The sequence below is a fragment of the Rhipicephalus microplus genome, chromosome 3, assembly GCF_043290135.1.
Source record: "Rhipicephalus microplus isolate Deutch F79 chromosome 3, USDA_Rmic, whole genome shotgun sequence".
NCBI classification, from domain to species: Eukaryota; Metazoa; Arthropoda; class Arachnida; order Ixodida; family Ixodidae; genus Rhipicephalus; species Rhipicephalus microplus.
This window is the reverse complement of record NC_134702.1, coordinates 221,033,979-221,052,287: the sequence shown is the minus strand read 5'-3', so window position 1 is coordinate 221,052,287 and position 18,309 is coordinate 221,033,979. Positions and strand designations below refer to the sequence as shown.

Below are 18,309 nucleotides of genomic sequence, written 5' to 3'. Positions count from 1 at the left end.
GCAGTCGTTCGTCATGTCGTTGTCGTTCTAGATTACGAAGCGGTCTTTCAGGCACGTTTGGAGCAGTTTCCGTGCTTGCTACCAGCACTCGGCCGTGCCTTCGAAGCAGCGGCCATTAGGCATACCATTCGGAGGCATCGCGGCCTCTGGTTGGTTGGCGCGCAGCCCCTGGTTGGTTGGCGCCGCTGTACGCGTGGGGACGTAGCGTACGCGTGGCAAAAATATCAAGCCCGGCTTGAGCCCTCGCGCCTCCTTGCGTATGCCCCTCCGACGCCGATGCCGAGAGGCACATTTGACGCTTTTGACGCGTAGACATGAGCATACGCGTGCAAGTGCTTGGCACTTAGGGTCATAAATTTTGCGTATGGTTACAACTGTTGCACGAAAAGCTGAAGGATCACACGTGCTTACCACGCCTTAATTATTCCCGTTCATATTAGGGCAGCCATCTCCTGGTTGCCAGTAAGCGAATGTGTCACTTTTTCATCGCTAAAAACGTGTTGTGCAGGTTCCAAGCGGTTTTCTTGTGTGTTACCACGAACCACCTATGTGGAGAGCAAGCCAGTGGCCGCTCCGAAGAAAGGCAACAGTGGGATGTCTGCGGGTTCATCTCTACAGTCAACGAGGCTGCCTCCCACGCGACTGAGGCCCGCCAGCGTCAGTCAAGGTAATCCAAGTGACAAGTTTTAAATCGAGTTGAGTGAAACCGGTTCAGGCAGTGCGGAAGCTGTGCAATATGTGCTTAAAATGTGTTGCGTGAGGCCCCACGAGAGCACTTATTAACGTCATAGCAGCCGTAGTAGGCACACGCCTATGATAGATTTACATAGCTCTCACAGCTTCACTATCTATGGTCTCCATTTTTGCATACCAGCTGCTAGAGATGCTGCATAAATTCTTACTAGAGCGCGTGAAGTAAGAAATGGTGACTTCGTTTACAAGCTTGGCGCGGCTCGTGGACAGAAAAAAAAGCGGTGAGATCATAAAAAAAACGCGGAGATCAAGCAACCGTGCGCATGCCGTGTGTTGACAATATCTAAGGAGATAAGAAGTGGGGGTGGCTGCCATGTTGAAGTACCCACCACGGAGGTTGTTGGCACTTGTCTGTGACGTCACGTAAACAGTGTGTGATGCGCAACTAACCAAGTGGGCAGGGGTTGGGTCCTCAGAGACTCGACTATGTTACAATCGTTGTTATGCGTAGCTATCGGTCGAAGTGAAAGTTCTTGAGGCTAAAAAAAGAAACCAGGTCGCCGAAATTACTTGCGCGTTCTCCTCCAGATCGTGCCTTATTATAATGTAACTCAGCATCTTTCTTGGGTGATTTGGCACATCCTAGAAACTAACGCGCAAAATCGAGAGCACAGGGAGCATTGCCATATATTTGTTTTAGAATGTCGAATCGGGCAACCTATTCGACAGTTGAGATTTGAAACAACTACTAGCCAATTTCAGCAGACCTAGGGAGATGAATTAGACTCGAACCAAAAGTTTTTGAGGAAACCCGACATTTCGAAACTGACTTGGTTCCTTCCTCAAGAGTGACCTGGGCACTACATAGCAGCGGCGTCTTCAAAGCACTCGCGGGGCGGATAATAACCCCCTCTTTTTCTCGTTTTGCCGTGGAGTGCAGCCCATGTGTATACACTGGGGGAAGGGCTCCGGGAGAGCGGTTGATGATATGGGCTGTCCTCTATATCGGCCACGACTCGAGTAGTAACCTTCTCCTCCGGTTCGGCTCGCTTTGATTGATTTGTGGGGTTTAACGTCCCAAAACCACCATATGATTATGAGAGACGCCGTAGTGGAGGGCTCCGGAAATTTCGACCACCTGGGGTTCTTTAACGTGCGCCCAAATCTGAGCACACGGGCCTACAACATTTCCGCCTCCATCGGAAATGCAGCCGCCGCAGCCGGGAATCAAACCCGCGACGTGCGGGTCAGCAGCCGAGTACCTTAGCCACTAGACTACCGCGGCGGGGCGATTCGGCTCGCTTTCGAGGGTTGCTTTTGCTTCGAAATTTTTTTTTCTGATCATCCAACGTCTGAGCATCTTCGGCGATTGCGCTGCGCTCTTTATAGAGCTTCCGCACATTGGCGTGTCGCTTCAGTCGTTTTAATAGGTTTCTCGTCTCGCCGATACACGAAGAGGGGCCCTCGACGCACGGAACTTTGTAAACCACACCGGGGGCCCTGTCCATTATTGGCTGGTCTTTCGGGCGGAGGAGGAGACGTCCCAGCGTATACAAAAGCACGTGCGCGACGCGAAACCCTTCGTGCACGTTCCTTCGCGCACTTGCCTTTGTATAGCTGGGCCGGCTCCTCCCCCGTCCGAAAAACCGGCCAACAAGGAACAAGACCCCCGGTGTCATTTACAAAATTCCGTTTGCCGAGTGCCCTCGTCGTATACCGGCGAGACGAGAAACCTACCGAAACAACTGAAGCAACACGCCGACGATGTGCGGAAGCTCTACAAAAAGCGGAGCGCAATCGCCGAAGATGCTGAGACAAGGGATCGTCAGATAAATTTCGAAGCAAAAGCCACCCTTGAAAGAGAGAGAGAGATTGTGGTTATATCAGAAGAAAAGAAAAGAAAGGTGCCGACCCGTAACTGTCTCTCCTTACGAGGACACCTCAACAGGTCAGCAGAGGAATAGGATATGGGGAATAAAAGATATAGAGAGAAGGAAGGAGGGATAAAAAGAATAGAAGGAAAATAGACGGAGAAGAAGCCGCCAGCCAACGAGAGGAAAAAAGAAGGAGATAGGAAAGTGGGGATCCGGTCGAAGCAGTCCAAGGGCGGGGTGCCACAATGCGAGAGCTGCACGGCATCAGGAGACCGCGGAGGGCGAACCAGTCGGCGGGAGCTACGCTGAAGTCGGAGATCGCGAGGGCACAACCGTCCAGCTTGAAATCCTCCGAGCGAATGCTTGAAAGCGAGCCAAACCGGAGTAGAAGGTTACTACTCGAGTCGTGGCACATATAGAGGACAGCCCATATCATCAACCACTCTCCCGGAGCCCTTCCCCCAGTGTATACACATGGGCTGCACTCCACGGCAAAACGAGAACGAGAGGGGGAGGGGGGGGTCATTATCCACCCCGCGAGTACTTTGAAGACACCGCTGCTACGTAGTGCTACAGTCACTCTTGAGGAAGGAACCAAGGCGGTTTCGAAACGTTGGGTTTCTTCAAAAAATTTTGGTTGGAGTCTAAATCATCTCCCAGTTTCATAGCCAACCAGACTTCTGTCGAATGTGTATATGCAAGCCATATGCAAGCCAGCAGGCCGTTGCATTTCTCATGACCACAACCTCTTCCCCTTCAAAGCGACCCAGTGTGTACACCAATCCCTCTATTGGCGATATCGGAAAACCGATGGCCCTATTTGTTCGTTCTCTTAACTCGATCGTCTCACAATACCATAACTGTTTACACTACACGATCCTAAGGAAAACAGAATATAAGCCGTTCAGGAAAGCCAGCTTTTCTTTAATCCTTTGCGACGTGCATTGTGATCTACGGCCAGTAAATGATTGGAACTTACACAACTTGATATCGAAGATTCGGACAGCAAGTTGAGAGGTCGTGGGACGTTTTCGATTAATTATGGGGTATTTCCCATAAATATTTGAAGTTCTCACCGTAAGTAATAGTTTAATTGGTTTACTGTCACACATCTGCGCAAACAAAATCCTACTGGCTTAACTTTCATGCGATAGTGTTGTGAGGGCAACAAGCATTCCTAATAGATGCTAGAGAACACATTTTTTAAATTCTTCCCAAAACGTCCACCTCGATGAAGACAGTACTGGCCTGCACCAAAAAAATAGTGCGTACCAGAAGTGATATAAAGCAGCTTCAGACACCCAGAATACGTGACTTACTCTTATCTCAGTATTTGTGTTTTTTTCGTAGCTGGTTGTGCGCACAAATAACAAAAGTAAGTGAAAATTTTCTTTACAAATGAGTGCCCCAATGTCGTAAAGAGCCGAACTTAGTTTTTTTTTATGTTCTACAGAAAGATTCACAGATTCAATTAATTGCCTTTACTAGATTTTGGTATTTATTAGTCTATAAAGTAGGAAAATAAATCCGTCATTGTTTTGTGTGCTTTTCGTTTCACGGCGAGGCAAATATTTGAAACACTCTTACCATCGTTTTCACATGTGCACTCAATGCATGAGGTGGCCATGGCTTCGCAGTCTTCGTTTTCTATCCGGTCATCTCCCTGGCTCCGCGCGTATGACATTGTAGTAAAAGCTTCTTCTCGTCTACCTAATTCGCTTCATCTGCATCGCAGTGTCACGGAACCCAACTCGAGAGCCACGACTGACCTTCGGCAAGGTGCCCGGTGCGCCATCAAAGTGCGCATCCTCAGAGGTGGATAAGCTTTGAGCCGACTGCGTCACTGTAGTTACGTAAGTAGGTGAAAACATTATTTTTCTTTTTGAAAAAAAAGGGGTGTAGTAGAAAGCGCTGGTCGTGACTCGGTATTCATTGGCTTTCATTCAACCAATCAATCATTCAATAAATCAATCAGTGCTTATTCAATGAACTGAATACAAATTTGGTTACAAAATATTTGGACCATTAGCCTGTGTGGCTAGTTAGTGGTCCATTCTAACACATGAATATTTTTTACATGACTGGAGCAGAGTAGCACATTATATGATTAAAAATCTTTATACAAGTTTACTGATTGAATATCTTCAAATGTGCATTATATATAATGAAACGCAAAAGAAAATAAATACGAAATTGCTGCTAAGTCCTAAGTACAAAAGTAATAAAAAAGAGCTAATGGCATACAATGTGTAAAAAGTACAAAAGACATTGCTCCCGAAAACAATGCACAGAATTTTCGCATTGGGCTGCGTTGAAGTATAAATAACAGTTGTACATGAAGCAGAAGCAATAAAAAAAAACAAGAAAGAGCGAGATATGTTCCAGCTGAGACATAACAAATTGTGCATGTGATCGTCACTGTAGTCAAAGAAAACGACTGATTGACAAAGTGCATTTTGCAAGTGAAATCAAATTTGCGGGCAACTTTAACTTCTATTGGAAGTGTTGCCAGATTTTAGCACCGGTAAACTGAATTAACCGTTCGCCATATACATTTCTCCAACTGGGAAGGTTAAAGTTGCCATTGCCTGCATGCCTTGTGTTGCGGGTAGGTGCAGAAAGCGTACTCACATGTAGTGGAAAGTTGGTGTTAATGATTGAATTTATTTATACCGCGGTTGCTAACGGGGGAGTTTTGACTCCCTCCCACGCCTAGCCGTGCGTGGCTTTGCCGTGTCCAGGGAAAAGGGGATCCTGGGGGTTGAGCTGATGCTGGGAGATTGGACTTTTAAGGCCCCCCGGCAGAGGCAACACACCCATTCGGCCCCTGCTTCACGTAGACGGCACCCCTGGGGTGACCCACCCAGGGGAAATCGGCAGTCGCCTTTTCCTACACCTCTCTTCCTACATCTTCGTCTTTTTCTCTCACTTTTTATCTGTCCTGTCATCTTCTCGTTTCCGTTTACTTCCGAATTTTCCGGCGGCGAGGGTTAACCTTGTGTAGTTACCCAAACTTGGGTAGTTATAATCGGTTATAGCGGCGATGCATGACTGGCGTGTCCAAGTGTTCACTATTCAACCTTGTAGCCTCCCCTTGTTGGGCTCGGTGGTGGGTGGCCACCATCGCCGCTGAACTTTATAGTATTTTTATGGCAAAAGCTTCCCCCCCTTGCTGATCGCTCCCTAAAAAGGTGGCGCACCAAAGACACTTTCCTACCTAAGACACCAAAGCCGACATTCCTAAAGTACCATGTAATCCACAGTCAAAACGAAAAGAAGACAGTCCGAGCCATTTCACTTTTCTTCGTTTCCAAAACTCTCACAGAAGCTATAGGCCCAGGTTATAAAGTGACAAAGATGGGAAGTGGCGGTCTTCTTCTAAAGGTTCGTGACAAAGCTCAGCATGAAAAGCTGTCTAAGCTTGTAGCCTTTGGGGAAACCCCTGTTTCGGTGGGCCCACACAGCTCCATGAACACTGTCCGTGGCGTAATTTCCGATGATGATCTTACTGAGCTTTCTGAAAGTTGCTCGAAGGTTGGCACGACCAGAACGTGGTCAAAGTCCAACAAATAACAATAAGGCGCAACAACAAACTGACCCCTACAAAACACGTAATAATTACCTTCGGAACAATTGACCTACCAGAATCAATCGAAACCGGCTATTGCAAGCTCCGTGTAAGACCATACATTCCCAACCCTCCTCGATGTTTCAAGTGCCAACGTTTCGGTCATGGATCGCAGAGTTGCAGAGGGCGTGCCACTTTCGCAATGTGCGCATTCATTCAACACATATCGGACAACTTCACCTCAGAAACAACTCATTGTTCGAACTGTGAAGGAGATCACGCAGTCTACTCACGATCATGCCCCGCATGAAAAAAAAAACAAATAGTAGAGATTAAGGTTAAATTCATTCTCTCATTCCAAGAAGCACGCCAACGTTTTCGATATACACAACCCATGTTATCCCTCCTTTGCATATGTGACGTGCCGGGCCCCCACGCCACATGTCTCGGCACCCGCGAATGTCACACAGTGTGTGGCCGCGGTCGTGCCGCCACCGCCCCCGGCTGGAGCAGCCTGTACTGCTGCGCCACCTGACAAACAGGGCAGGCAAATACCCGTGTCTGCTGAACCTCGGACCACTGCAAGCGCAGTTAGCTCCGAAAGTTCAGTGAATGTGCCTGCCCAGCAGGCACCATCCACCACCTCACAAGAGGTGATGGATACAAGTCCCCCTCCTCCGGCGCCTCAGACGCCGAAGAATAGACGCAACTCCCTGGAGCGCGCCAAAAAAGAAAAACCTCGAATCACAGGGCCCCCAACAGGCCCTGTAACCTAACGCAACACCTTTGTACGCACAGCACCACACTTCATTAAAATGACACAAATACTACAGCGGAACGTAATAGGACTGTTCAGAAACCTCGACGATATCCAGGAACTTTTACACAAACATACACCTAAGGTGCTGTGCGTACAAGAGACACACCTGAAACCTAAACACACCAACTTTTTACGTCACTACGTTATCTTTCGGAAGGACCAGATTGATGCCATTATGCCATCCGGTGGTGTTGCCATTATAGTCAATCAAGGTCTTCCATGCACACACCTACCACTACAAACATTCCTTGAGGCGGTGGCTGTACGAGCAGTTCTCTTGAATAAGCTCGTCACCCTCTGCTCTCTCTACATACCTCCACAACAGCGTCTTGAAAAGCATGAATTCGATTCTCTCATAGACGAACTTCCAGAACCTTATATTCTCCCTGGAGATTTCAATGCACATAGCAATTTATGGGGTGACTCTCGCTGCAATGCTCGAGGTCGCCTGATTGAACAGCTCCTTTTTTCTTCCGGTGCGTGCCTGCTGAATTGGAAAGACCCAACATATTACAACATCAATAAAAATACGTCCTCAGCAATAGACCTTAGCGTAACATCCCCATCACTCCTGCCTCTACCTAAATGGGAAGTCGTAAATGATCCATATGGTAGTGACCACTTTCCTATCGTTATCAGCACATCAATAACAAATACATGTCCTGCACAAGTTCGCAAATGGGTCACCGACAAAGCCTAATGGGAAAAATTTCAAAAAATGACTTTATTATCTTGGACTGACATGGCGGCGTTGAGCATAGAGGATGCTGTATGCTATTTTACAGCTTTCTTGGTTGATGCAGCAACAAAATGTATTCCCTAACCATGTGGACCGTCAAGCAAACGACGAGTCCCATGGTGGAATAATGAGTGCCGTGATGCTCGAAAAAAACAAAATAAGGCATGGAAGCTGCTTAGAGACTTGCCCACAACCGGGAATCTTGTAAACTTTAAGAACGTCAAGTCGCAAGCAAGGAGGACGCACCGACGGGCGAGAAGGGAAAGATGGCACAAACTTTTATCAGGCATTAACTCGTACAGAGATGAGTCGAGAGTCTGGAGCATGGCTGGTTTGATTGATTGATTGATTTGTGGGGTTTAACGTCCCAAAACCACCATATGATTATGAGAGACGCCGTAGTGGAGGGCTCCGGAAATTTAGACCACCTGGGGTTCTTTAACGTGCACCCAAATCTGAGTACACGGGCCTACAACATTTCCGCCTCCATCGGAAATGCAGCCACCGCAGCCAGGATTCGAACCCGCGACCTGCGGGTCAGCAGCCGAGTACCTTAGCCACTAGACCACCGCGGCGGGGCTGGAGCATGGCTGGTAAGGTGGCAGGACGAAAAGCACATTCACTTTCTCTAGTGAACACACAAGGGGAGAGTTTGTAAAACCAGGCAAATACTCTCGGAGTGCACTTCGAACAGGTCTCCAGCTCAACACACTGTAGTGAAGCGTTCCGACGACAAAAAACCGCAAGAGAAAAACAGAGATTAGAGCGCAAAGCCACAACACATGAGGCATACAACGAACCTTTCTGTTTGGCTGAACTACAAGCCTCACTTACTTGCTGCAATAAATCTACCTCAGGCCCGGACTGTGTGGCATATGAAATGTTAAACCGCCTGCCCACTGAAACCCAGAAAGCTCTCCTCTCTCTGTATAGTGTGATATAGTCTTCCGGCGAGCTACCCTCAGCCTGGAAGGAAGCTATCATTATTCCAATTCTTAAACAAGCCAAGGACCCGGCCTCAGTTTCCAGCTACAGGCCAATAGCATTAAACAGCTGTATTTGCAAGGTCTTTGAAAAACATATTACCAGACGCCTGATGCACTTCCTTGAAATTAATGGCCTACTTGACCCATACCAGAGTGGGTTGCGAGAGTGTCGGTCCACCACTGACCACCTTGTCCGTATCGAGGCACTAATTCGCGATGCTTTTGTTTATAAGCATTTTTTTCTTTCTGTGTTCCTCGATATAGAAAAGGCATATGACACTACATAACGCTTTGGCATATTGCGATACCTGTCACATTCAGGTGTGCGGCGTAGAATTCTGACAATTATCCCTGTCCAACCGTACATTCGTGTCCGAGTTGGCACTGTCTTATCTCGAGTGTTTGTCCAAGAAACAGGACTGCCACAAGGAGGTTTATTGAGCTGCCCACTTTTCATAGTTAAAATGAATTCCTTGCACCTGTCTCTCCCACGAAATATTTTTTTTACTGCATAAATGTTGATGATGTACAGATTGGTCACAAATTGTGCAACATCTCAATGTGCCAACGTCAAGTTCAACTAGAGTTGAACAAGGTATCTCAATGGACAAACGAGAATGGTTTTATACTTAACGTGCAAAAGAGCACTTGTATCTTGTTCAGCTGAAAGAGGGGGCTCCAACATTGACCTGCATGGTCAACCTCTGTCAGTGAAAACCGAGCACAAGTTTCTTGGTCTCATATTAGACACTAAACTAACCTTCATCCCACACATCAAGTATTTAAGGGACAGGTGCTTAAAAACAATGAACATTTTGAAAGTGTTGTCACGCACTACATGGGGTAGTGACACGAAATGTCTAATTAATTTATATAAAAGCCTCATACGCACACGCCTAGATTACGGTGCAATAATCTATCAGTCGGCAACACCATCAGCCTTGAAAATTCTCGACCCTGTCCACCATCTAGGCATTCGCCTCTCTACGGGTGCTTTCCGAAGCAGCCCTGTGGAGAGCCTGTACGTGGATTCGAATGAATGGTAGCTCCACCTACAGATGTTCCCTGTCCTTTTTGTACTTTTCGAAGGTGAAAGCAGACAAGAAACACCCTTTTCATTTCGCAAATAATGATTTGTCTTGTTCTGGCTTGTTCGAGAACGGTCCTTCGTTTAGGCAGCCCTACGCGCTCCGTGTGAGGGGCCTGGCCGAAGAAACAGGTGTGCCTCTTCTTGAACACAGTTTGATGGCTCCTGCAACATATCTCCCACCGTGGCAGTGGCAGCTTATAGACTGTGATGTCTCTTTTGTTGAAGTCACAAAGCACGAACTTTTGCACACATACATACATACTTCCTAGAACTACAACATAAATACACATGCCCTGAGTTCTTTACCGATGCGTCAAAGTCAAACACTTCTGTGTCATATGCATCGGTAGGCCAATTCTTTTCAGAAGCTGGCGTTCTTCATTCTGATGCAAGCATTTTCACAGGAGAAGCTTACGCAATACTGGCGGTCGTAAAACACATCAAACAGATAAAATTACAAAAGGCGGTAATATACACAGATTTTCTAAGCGTGGTAAAAGCCCTGACAACTCCTAAAAAACACAAGAACCCCGTGCTGGTATCACTTTACTCACTTCTGTGCACACTGTACACATCAAAACAGCATGTCGTTGTCTGCTAAGTTCCAGGGCACAGTGAGATACAAGGGAACGTTTTGGCCGACAATGTGGCTGCTTGCACCAATGACACTACTCCCAATGCATCAACACCAGTCCCTGCACTTGACTTCAAACCTTTTCTAAAACGAAAGCTCAGGGATATTGGTAGAGCATGTGGGATAAACACACAGATAATAAACTCCATGCTATTAAGCTGCAACTAGGTTATTGGCCGCCACTATCAAAATCACTACACACGGAAGTAATACTAACAAGGCTTAGAACAGGACATACACTTCTACACATTCATTTCTTCTGTCTACCGGCGATCCACCATATTGCGAGAGATGTGGAGAGCCCCTTACGGTTCTCCACATTCTCGTCTAGTGCAATGAGCTAGATTCTCTAAGAAAACAGCTATTTTTACTGCCCTACCAACAGCAGCTGCCTCTACATCCTGGGATGCTCATCGGTAGGGATCCGGTTTTTAAACTGCAAACACTTTTCACGTTTTTAAAAGATGTGCATAGCTTTCACCCGATATTTCGAGGTGATCCGTAGCACGACCTCTATTGAGTGGTCGTGGCTGCGGGGACTACATCTTCATCACGGTTTCATTATCAGGACATTTTGCCATCCGCTATCACTACACATGTGTCACGCCAATGTCATGATTTTATTACTTCCATGTTTTAGCCCGCGTTAGAGCGAGGAATTTTAAGACCCCTTTAAAGCCATGCATTATATCATTGTTCATATCTGTAGTCAATTGAATTGGCGCTCTTCAGCCATCAATTAACCCTTGCTCCATTAAAAACCACTCATCATCATCATTTATACCGCTGTTTTATAATTTCGCTGAGACGCCAAAGGCAGTATCAGAGTATTCGAAAACAGATCCGAGCTTGTAGTAGAAGAAGACGTAATAATGCGTACGGCACGTTTTTGAAACCGTACGATCGGTTTGATGTAGGTTGGATAAGTAAAGCCCCATATCTCGCAACAATAACTGATTTGAAGGTGAAATATAGAGAAGTATAATGATAGTAGCACGTTATATGGAAAGCAACATCTGGCTTTAATGAGCGTGAAGCATGCGAAAGTGAGCTTTTTTGATATGTAATTAACCTCAGCCTTCCAATTTATGTTTTTGTCTATATGAACCCCCAAATATTTAAACGCGAAAACTCGTTCAATGGGCGAGTTTTTAGTTTCCAAGTGCAAATGGCTCTATACAGGATTTTTTCTCCTGGAAATAAATATAGCGTACTTAGGTTCGGCTATAGTTATTGCAACCTTGTTGTGGACGAACCATGTGGAAATATGTGATACCTCTTCAGTGACTTGTTCTTTTAGCAACAGGAGGGAGTTACCTCAGAAAAGTAATGCTGTGTCATCAGCGTACATTATGGTTTTACATGAAAGAACAGGCGGTAGGTCATTTATGTTTAACGAAAATAACATTGGACCTAGCATGGTTGCATGGTGTATTCCGCATGTTATTTTTCTGAAGTCTGAGAATATGCAATAACTAGAAAAAAACTGAAGGGACTTGTCGGTAAAGCCATAATGAAATTCCAATTTCTTTAGCAGTATGGAATGAGAAACCGTATCGAATGCTTTTTTGGTGTCCAGAAAAAAAAGCTGACGGTGATTTCATTATCAAGAAGTTCTGAGTTGACGAACTGTGCTAGAAAAAAAAACAGCTGTGGTCGTGTACCTATTTTTGATCAAACCATGTTGTTCGGCACAGATTAGGTCTTTAAGCTCAGAAACCGGCAGAGACGGGACTTAACTATATTTTTTTTGAAAAGCATGTTTACGATGCTGAGCACCGAGATGGGACGATAACTGCTCGGGTTTTCTCGATCCCCGGATTTGTAGATAGGTAACTACCCTCGCAATTTTTAAGATGTTTGGGTAAGTTCCATTTTGAAGGCAGTTATTCATGATGTGGGAAAGAGGCTCCAAAAGAGAGTCTGCGTTTTCCTTCAGCATCTTTTCAATAATGCCATCATGCCCAACGGTTTTAGTGCAAGAAAGCTTGAGAATTTCTGACTGAATTTCCTCAGTGGTTATGCTAGTGAGCTTAAAGTATTCATCAAATGCTTTCTTATCGTAGGAATGTAGAAAAACTGCTTGAAACTGACATGAATAGTTGTTACGAACTCTGGTAAAAATTATGGAAGTCATCAGCGGTACTTTTTGTAGGGTTATCAGGACCAACATGCTTTTTCACGCCTATTCCCGTAACTTCACGCACTAGCGTCCATACCTGCTTGACATCGGCGCTCTGTTATACTAATCTACCACTGTAATACTGCTTTTTGGCTTTCCTTAGTATTCCGACTGATTTGTTTCCGAAGTGTTTAAACTGGTTTTTATAATAATCATTTGTTTTGTTTCGTTTCCACCTAGTGATATATGCATCTTTTTTATTAATAACGTTCAGAATGTCCCGCGTCACCCAAGGACATATTGCTTCCTTGTGTCTGCGGCCAGTGTAGTCTTGTGTGGATTGGCTAATTACATCTATTATATGACAGACAGACTTTTCCCATTCAATGTGAACATTGGTCAGGTACAATATTTTAAAATCTGTACACTCACGGAGTTTGCCTATTACAGCGTAATTTGTCCGCCTAAGTCGTTTTGGGTAATTATGACACAAAGGTCTAAGATAGGCATTAGGAATAAACAAAAAAGTGAGACAGTGATCAGCAATAGTCACGTCATACACTCCGGCAAAAACACTCATATCAGTTCGACAACTTATATGAACTACGAGTGATGAACAGTTGTCACTTATTCGTGTAGGCGCGTTAATTACATTCACTAGATCAGTACGTAGTCAGGATGTTCATCTTTGAGGAGATCAATATTAAAGTCACCACATATAAGCAGTGCAAGGTTGTAGCTTAACAAAGGGTCTAAGATTGTTTGCATAGTTGAAATGAAGGTAGCTGCAGACGAGCTAGGTGGGCAATAAATTGCTCCGAGTATTACGCCACATTTCAAATGCACAAACATGGCTTAACATTCTGGTTGGCTTGTACAGTGGTTGGGCATGCACTGGTAATCGATGCTCTTTTTTAAGAATAAATGATTGCCACCACCACGTGAAGTGCACTTCCTAGGTAGCGATAATGATGTGTATCCTGGAATATGTGCAGATTCTCCTTCTTTCAACCACGTTTCGGTACAGACAATAGCGTCGTACGTAAATGAGTGACGCGACAGATGAACACAAAATTGGTACAAGTTTTTTCGCGCAATTCGAATGTTGCATTGAACAACAGATAAGTTATCGTACTCATGTCAAGTTTGGTCAATTTTTCAAAAATCAAACATCATTGCTCAGATAATTTGGAATAGATCTTTTTGGCAAGTTATATGCAATGCACGGGAATTTTCTGTCTTTCTCATGAGAACTTTACTGCGGGATACCCAAGTGAATTTCCAATTATTTTCGTTCTTCGCCTTTAATGCCTTGCCGAGCAGTATTTTATTAGCTGGACATAGGTGGTCACTAATATAGAGCGGGGCAGAACCTTCGAAGCCTAGGAGTCATTCTTTGTTTCTTCGTGGCGTTCATGAACTTATCTGATGCATGAGGTAAACTTGGCAATGATGTTTGATTGCGACTTTCCCTAGTTGGTACACGATGGACCATCTCGAGATCAGATTCATTTATATCCACTTTCAGATAGGCTGATATGGTCTTGATCACTGCTGCAAGGTTCTTTTTGTTGTGCACGGGGAGACCTTTAATTTCCACATTGTTACGGCGGCTGTACTGTTGTAGCTCTGTTAGCTCTTTTTTTTTTTGTTTCGCTTAGCTCAGCTGTGAGCCGGCTGAAATCGTACTAGATTACCTCGTTTTTTGTTCTGAGAGTTGCAATTTCATTTCTGAAGCCACCGATTTTCGACTTAAATTCCTCGAATTTCTTCCTAATGAATTCCATTGACATTTTGAGGGGTTCGAGTTCTTTTTCAATTAGTTTAGGCAGCTCTTTTTTTAGTGCGACATGCTTATGATCAATAGACTGTCTTATCAATTGTATCTCTGCTACAATTATTGCCCAGAAATCTTCCTTCAGTTGGTAATTCTTAGCATCAAGTAGAGCGCTCAACTCCGCTAATGCTAAGTTAAGTTTCTTGACGGTCGTGGGAGCTTTGCTGCTCATATCTCTCGCAGCACAAACAAAGCACTCTCCGCCCAGCCCGGTATGCTGTCTTCGACGTCAGGCTTGAAACTGCTCAAGGCAGCCTCCCACTGCTACTAATTATTTGATACTATTTAGAGGGAAGGCGAAATCAGGTGTTTGTAGGGCACCGCCGCATGACGGGATTGATATTTGTCCTTATTGTGGAGCGATTTACAAAACAAGAAAAGGCATTTCGGATTCAACCGCTGCTCAGATGAATCGGCATCTGCTTGTGTCGGGACCCGCTTACGATAAGACTCGGCAGTAGCGCCTCTCTTGAAAGAAATTACCATACTGTCAAACTAAATCAATTATTTAATTACTTTGCGTTTTAAAACACTGCCAGTATCTTTAAGAACTTACAACTGCGAAAAAACGTAGTAAATATTTGTTTGGACAAATTCTTATATGTTTGAAATCACATAAATGTAAAAATGAGACATTCACGTGCTTAGTATTTCATAATACATTGTTATTTCAAGAACATGCAATAAACTAGTAACCACAAAACGATGAGCGAGATCGTCACTAAAAATTAACAGAAAGAAATAAACGTTATACATTTGCCTCATCTCGTAGCATCGACATGTACACGTTACGATTAGACGCACATTCTTCAAGCAGTTTGATAAACAAAGAATCTATCGAAGAGTGTGTCACTTGAAGTAGGAATCGTTAAGATAGAACATTGGTAACTTGAGATAGACCCATCGCTTAGCTGGTTTATTGATGTTGCAATGTGTTTAGTGTTGTTTGTGAGGCAAGCAATCGGCTTTTATTTGCATCTGTGAAAACATGTGTGCGTAATGAGGCGCTCAGCGTAGGTTTCAGTGAGTTCTAATTATGATTGGTAAGAGGCAAAACTGAATATTTTAAGGAATTTTTGTTGGAAGAGTATTCAGCAGGAGTATCTGCATGTTTTGGACGGGTTGGCTTCCCATCAAATTAAAATAAATACTTTGAAAGGCACCTATTTTAAAATGTTGCGTTGTTGGTGAAAAATTAGTTTTTCCTGCTAGTATTCGTTTTTATAGTTTTAAAATGCCAGCATTATTTTGTTGTTATGTATGTGAGTGCGTCAGTCTGTACTTGTTAAAAATAAACATTGCTTTTTTATCCGTTTCATTTTATTACTGTGTTGTAATTATGTGCGTACCATAAGAAGTAATATATTTCTTGGTAACGTATGTTGGCGTCTGCTAAGAACTTATGTTTCGCTTTCATTAGGATGCCAGATCAATAACGAATACTGTGGACAGTATAGGCGCTACGACGCTGCCCTCTGGAATGCCTAACGTGACTGCTTCTGTTGTAGAGGCAGTGTCCTCTAAGTGCACAAATTTTGAGCAGTTGGTATGCAATCTTTAGTCTAGTGACTAATAATGCTAGCTCTAAAAGTAACTACTGAATTACGTAATATTTGCTATATGAAGTGTGGTCGATCATTATTTGCAATATGAAGCAGCATCAACAAATCTAAGATTAAGGTGTCTGTTTGCTTATGGCTATCAGTGAATTGGATTGCATCACGTGTGAATTCGAAAATTTTAATTATTGTTGACAGGCTCTTTGTGAAACGATACTGCATAGGAGACAGGATATGTGTTTTCTAGGTAAATATTTGTGTTCCAATTTCATATGTTCTGGTTACTTGCACACATAACAAGTTCGTGATTTTGATTTGTAGTGTGAAACTACGGCTTTGCTCCTTATTATAGATATTGGAATAATTTTGGTTGACTTCCATACTGCAGCTAAAGTGCATCAGTGCAGCGATTTATTGAAGATTAGACATAAATATTTAGCTTCTCCCTCCGTATAGCGTCAAGGAACAAATTCGCAAAAACACCAAGACGAGCACTCTTTTTGGGTGAATGGCCAGAATACATCATAGGCTGGATGTGTTCGTTATCTACAAGCAGTATGAGCAGACTGAAAGCAATGGTTCAAGGAGTTTTCCATATCGGCGTTGTCTTCAGAAAAACGCGTAGGTTCCGAATTTTTGTTTGGATGTATATATCTTCATATTTCATTTTCAGTGGTTCTTGAACTTTCGGAAGTATGTTTGCAAAAATAAATATTTTAGCTTCTTTTAGCTTCTCATATTACTAACGACTACAGTGAAGTCACGCCTACTATCAATCTTACTAGTAACCTTCCACTTTTAAATCTTACGTTTGATTAGCAATCTAAAGTTTTAGCCCTAATATTAAAACTAGCCAGCATGGCATTACCGGTTTTTCATACCAAATGTGAGTCTGCGAGATCATGCAACATACGTTTTTCTTCTGGATGAGTCGGATATTTACTGCATTTGTTTTGTGCAGGTGCTGTGCCGACAAAGCCAACAGGCAACTCCCATCGCGTATCACGAGGACTGCCACAGAAGCCGTCCTAATGCTTCTTCTGTATCCAAGCTTGGGAACTAGTTTTCATAAATTATTTAAGAAGCACTAGCTGTGTGATAATGATCTGAACTACGTATTTATGAATTAAGGGTACCTTCACGTGTCTCTCATAGTCATATCGCAGTTTTGGGGCACAGAACCTGAGATAACATTAGAAGTACGTGCAGTCCCCGGAAGTATCTTACACTTGTGCTTAAATGGAAAGGACAACTACGGCATATACTTCTTACTTTGTTTCACCTCACATTGTGTCCCCTTCTTGTCGTTTTTGAGGCGCTGCCATCTCCTCTATCGTTTCATTGTGGTAGAACATACAACATGTGTGCCTTGAAGGAATAAAATGTACACTTAAAGGCTCGATTTTTTTGTTAGACACAAAAACTATAATTTCTAAGAAACAAACATGCCAAAAACGTGTACAGGAAGGTATTAGATGTTACGTTAACGTAAACGCGAAGATTAAAAAGTGGAAGGAAAGTTAATTTGCAGATAGAAGTGTTCAAACCTGCAACATTTGTCCATTTTTCGTGTTCACTTTATACAACAAATACTCCTGATAAGGTTCCCTATATATTTATAGGCATTATTGTCTGTTAGAAATTATTAACAGGTATTGTCTCTTAGCAATTCTCTTCGAGTTGTACTTCAGACCATACGCTTAAGGAAACGCTTTTATTTGGACGCTGCGAGCCTTTCCTGCTGTTTTCTATTTCGCCCCTTCACTTTCCACAGCACTGGAAAGACTGTGGCTCGGATGACATGATGTTAAGGTCTGCAAAACAAGAAACCAAGAAAGTGGGGAACAAGGCCGGCAATTTCAAAGACAAGTGGTTCCAAGCTTGTGAGGTCCAAGACACCACCTCAAGATTACTAAGCGCTAAGGCACACAAGTGCTCTTTTTGCAACTGAAAGGAGGACGTATGATGTGCCTGTGCCTCACTGACAAGGTGGAGACACGATGTGAGGTGAAGCACGGGAAAAAGAACGCGCCATGTGACTACAGCACAGTATAAAGCATTTCACTGTCGTATCCGCCTGTTCATATGGGGCAGATTGCATGCTGCATGAATGACAGAGCAAGGCAACATGGTGCGAACTATTTTCACGCTGATGCGAATATAGGCCACCTTTCAGCTCACCGTCTGACTTGCTGGTTTCAAACACTTTTTCACAACACGAACGTGATTGCCTAAAGGAAGGACACACACGCTGTTGTATAGAAATTATCACCACCAAAATGACAGATATAGCATCGCCACTCCAGCAGTAGTCCTGTCCCAGAAAGAATTCGACTACCTTCCTGACGAGTGCCCAACTCTTTCTTGATATTATATAACCTTTGTCC

General features: G+C 44.0%; 1 long non-coding RNA gene across 1 annotated transcript; it reads left to right on the top strand.

Annotated features, from left to right (window-relative positions):
- Nucleotides 1–388: 388 nt before the first annotated feature.
- Nucleotides 389–17,103, top strand: LOC142803508 (uncharacterized). The gene is made up of 3 exons (XR_012894147.1): nt 389–667; nt 4,303–4,420; nt 16,884–17,103. It is a non-coding gene; the product is annotated as an uncharacterized LOC142803508 (long non-coding RNA).
- Nucleotides 17,104–18,309: the final 1,206 nt, after the last annotated feature.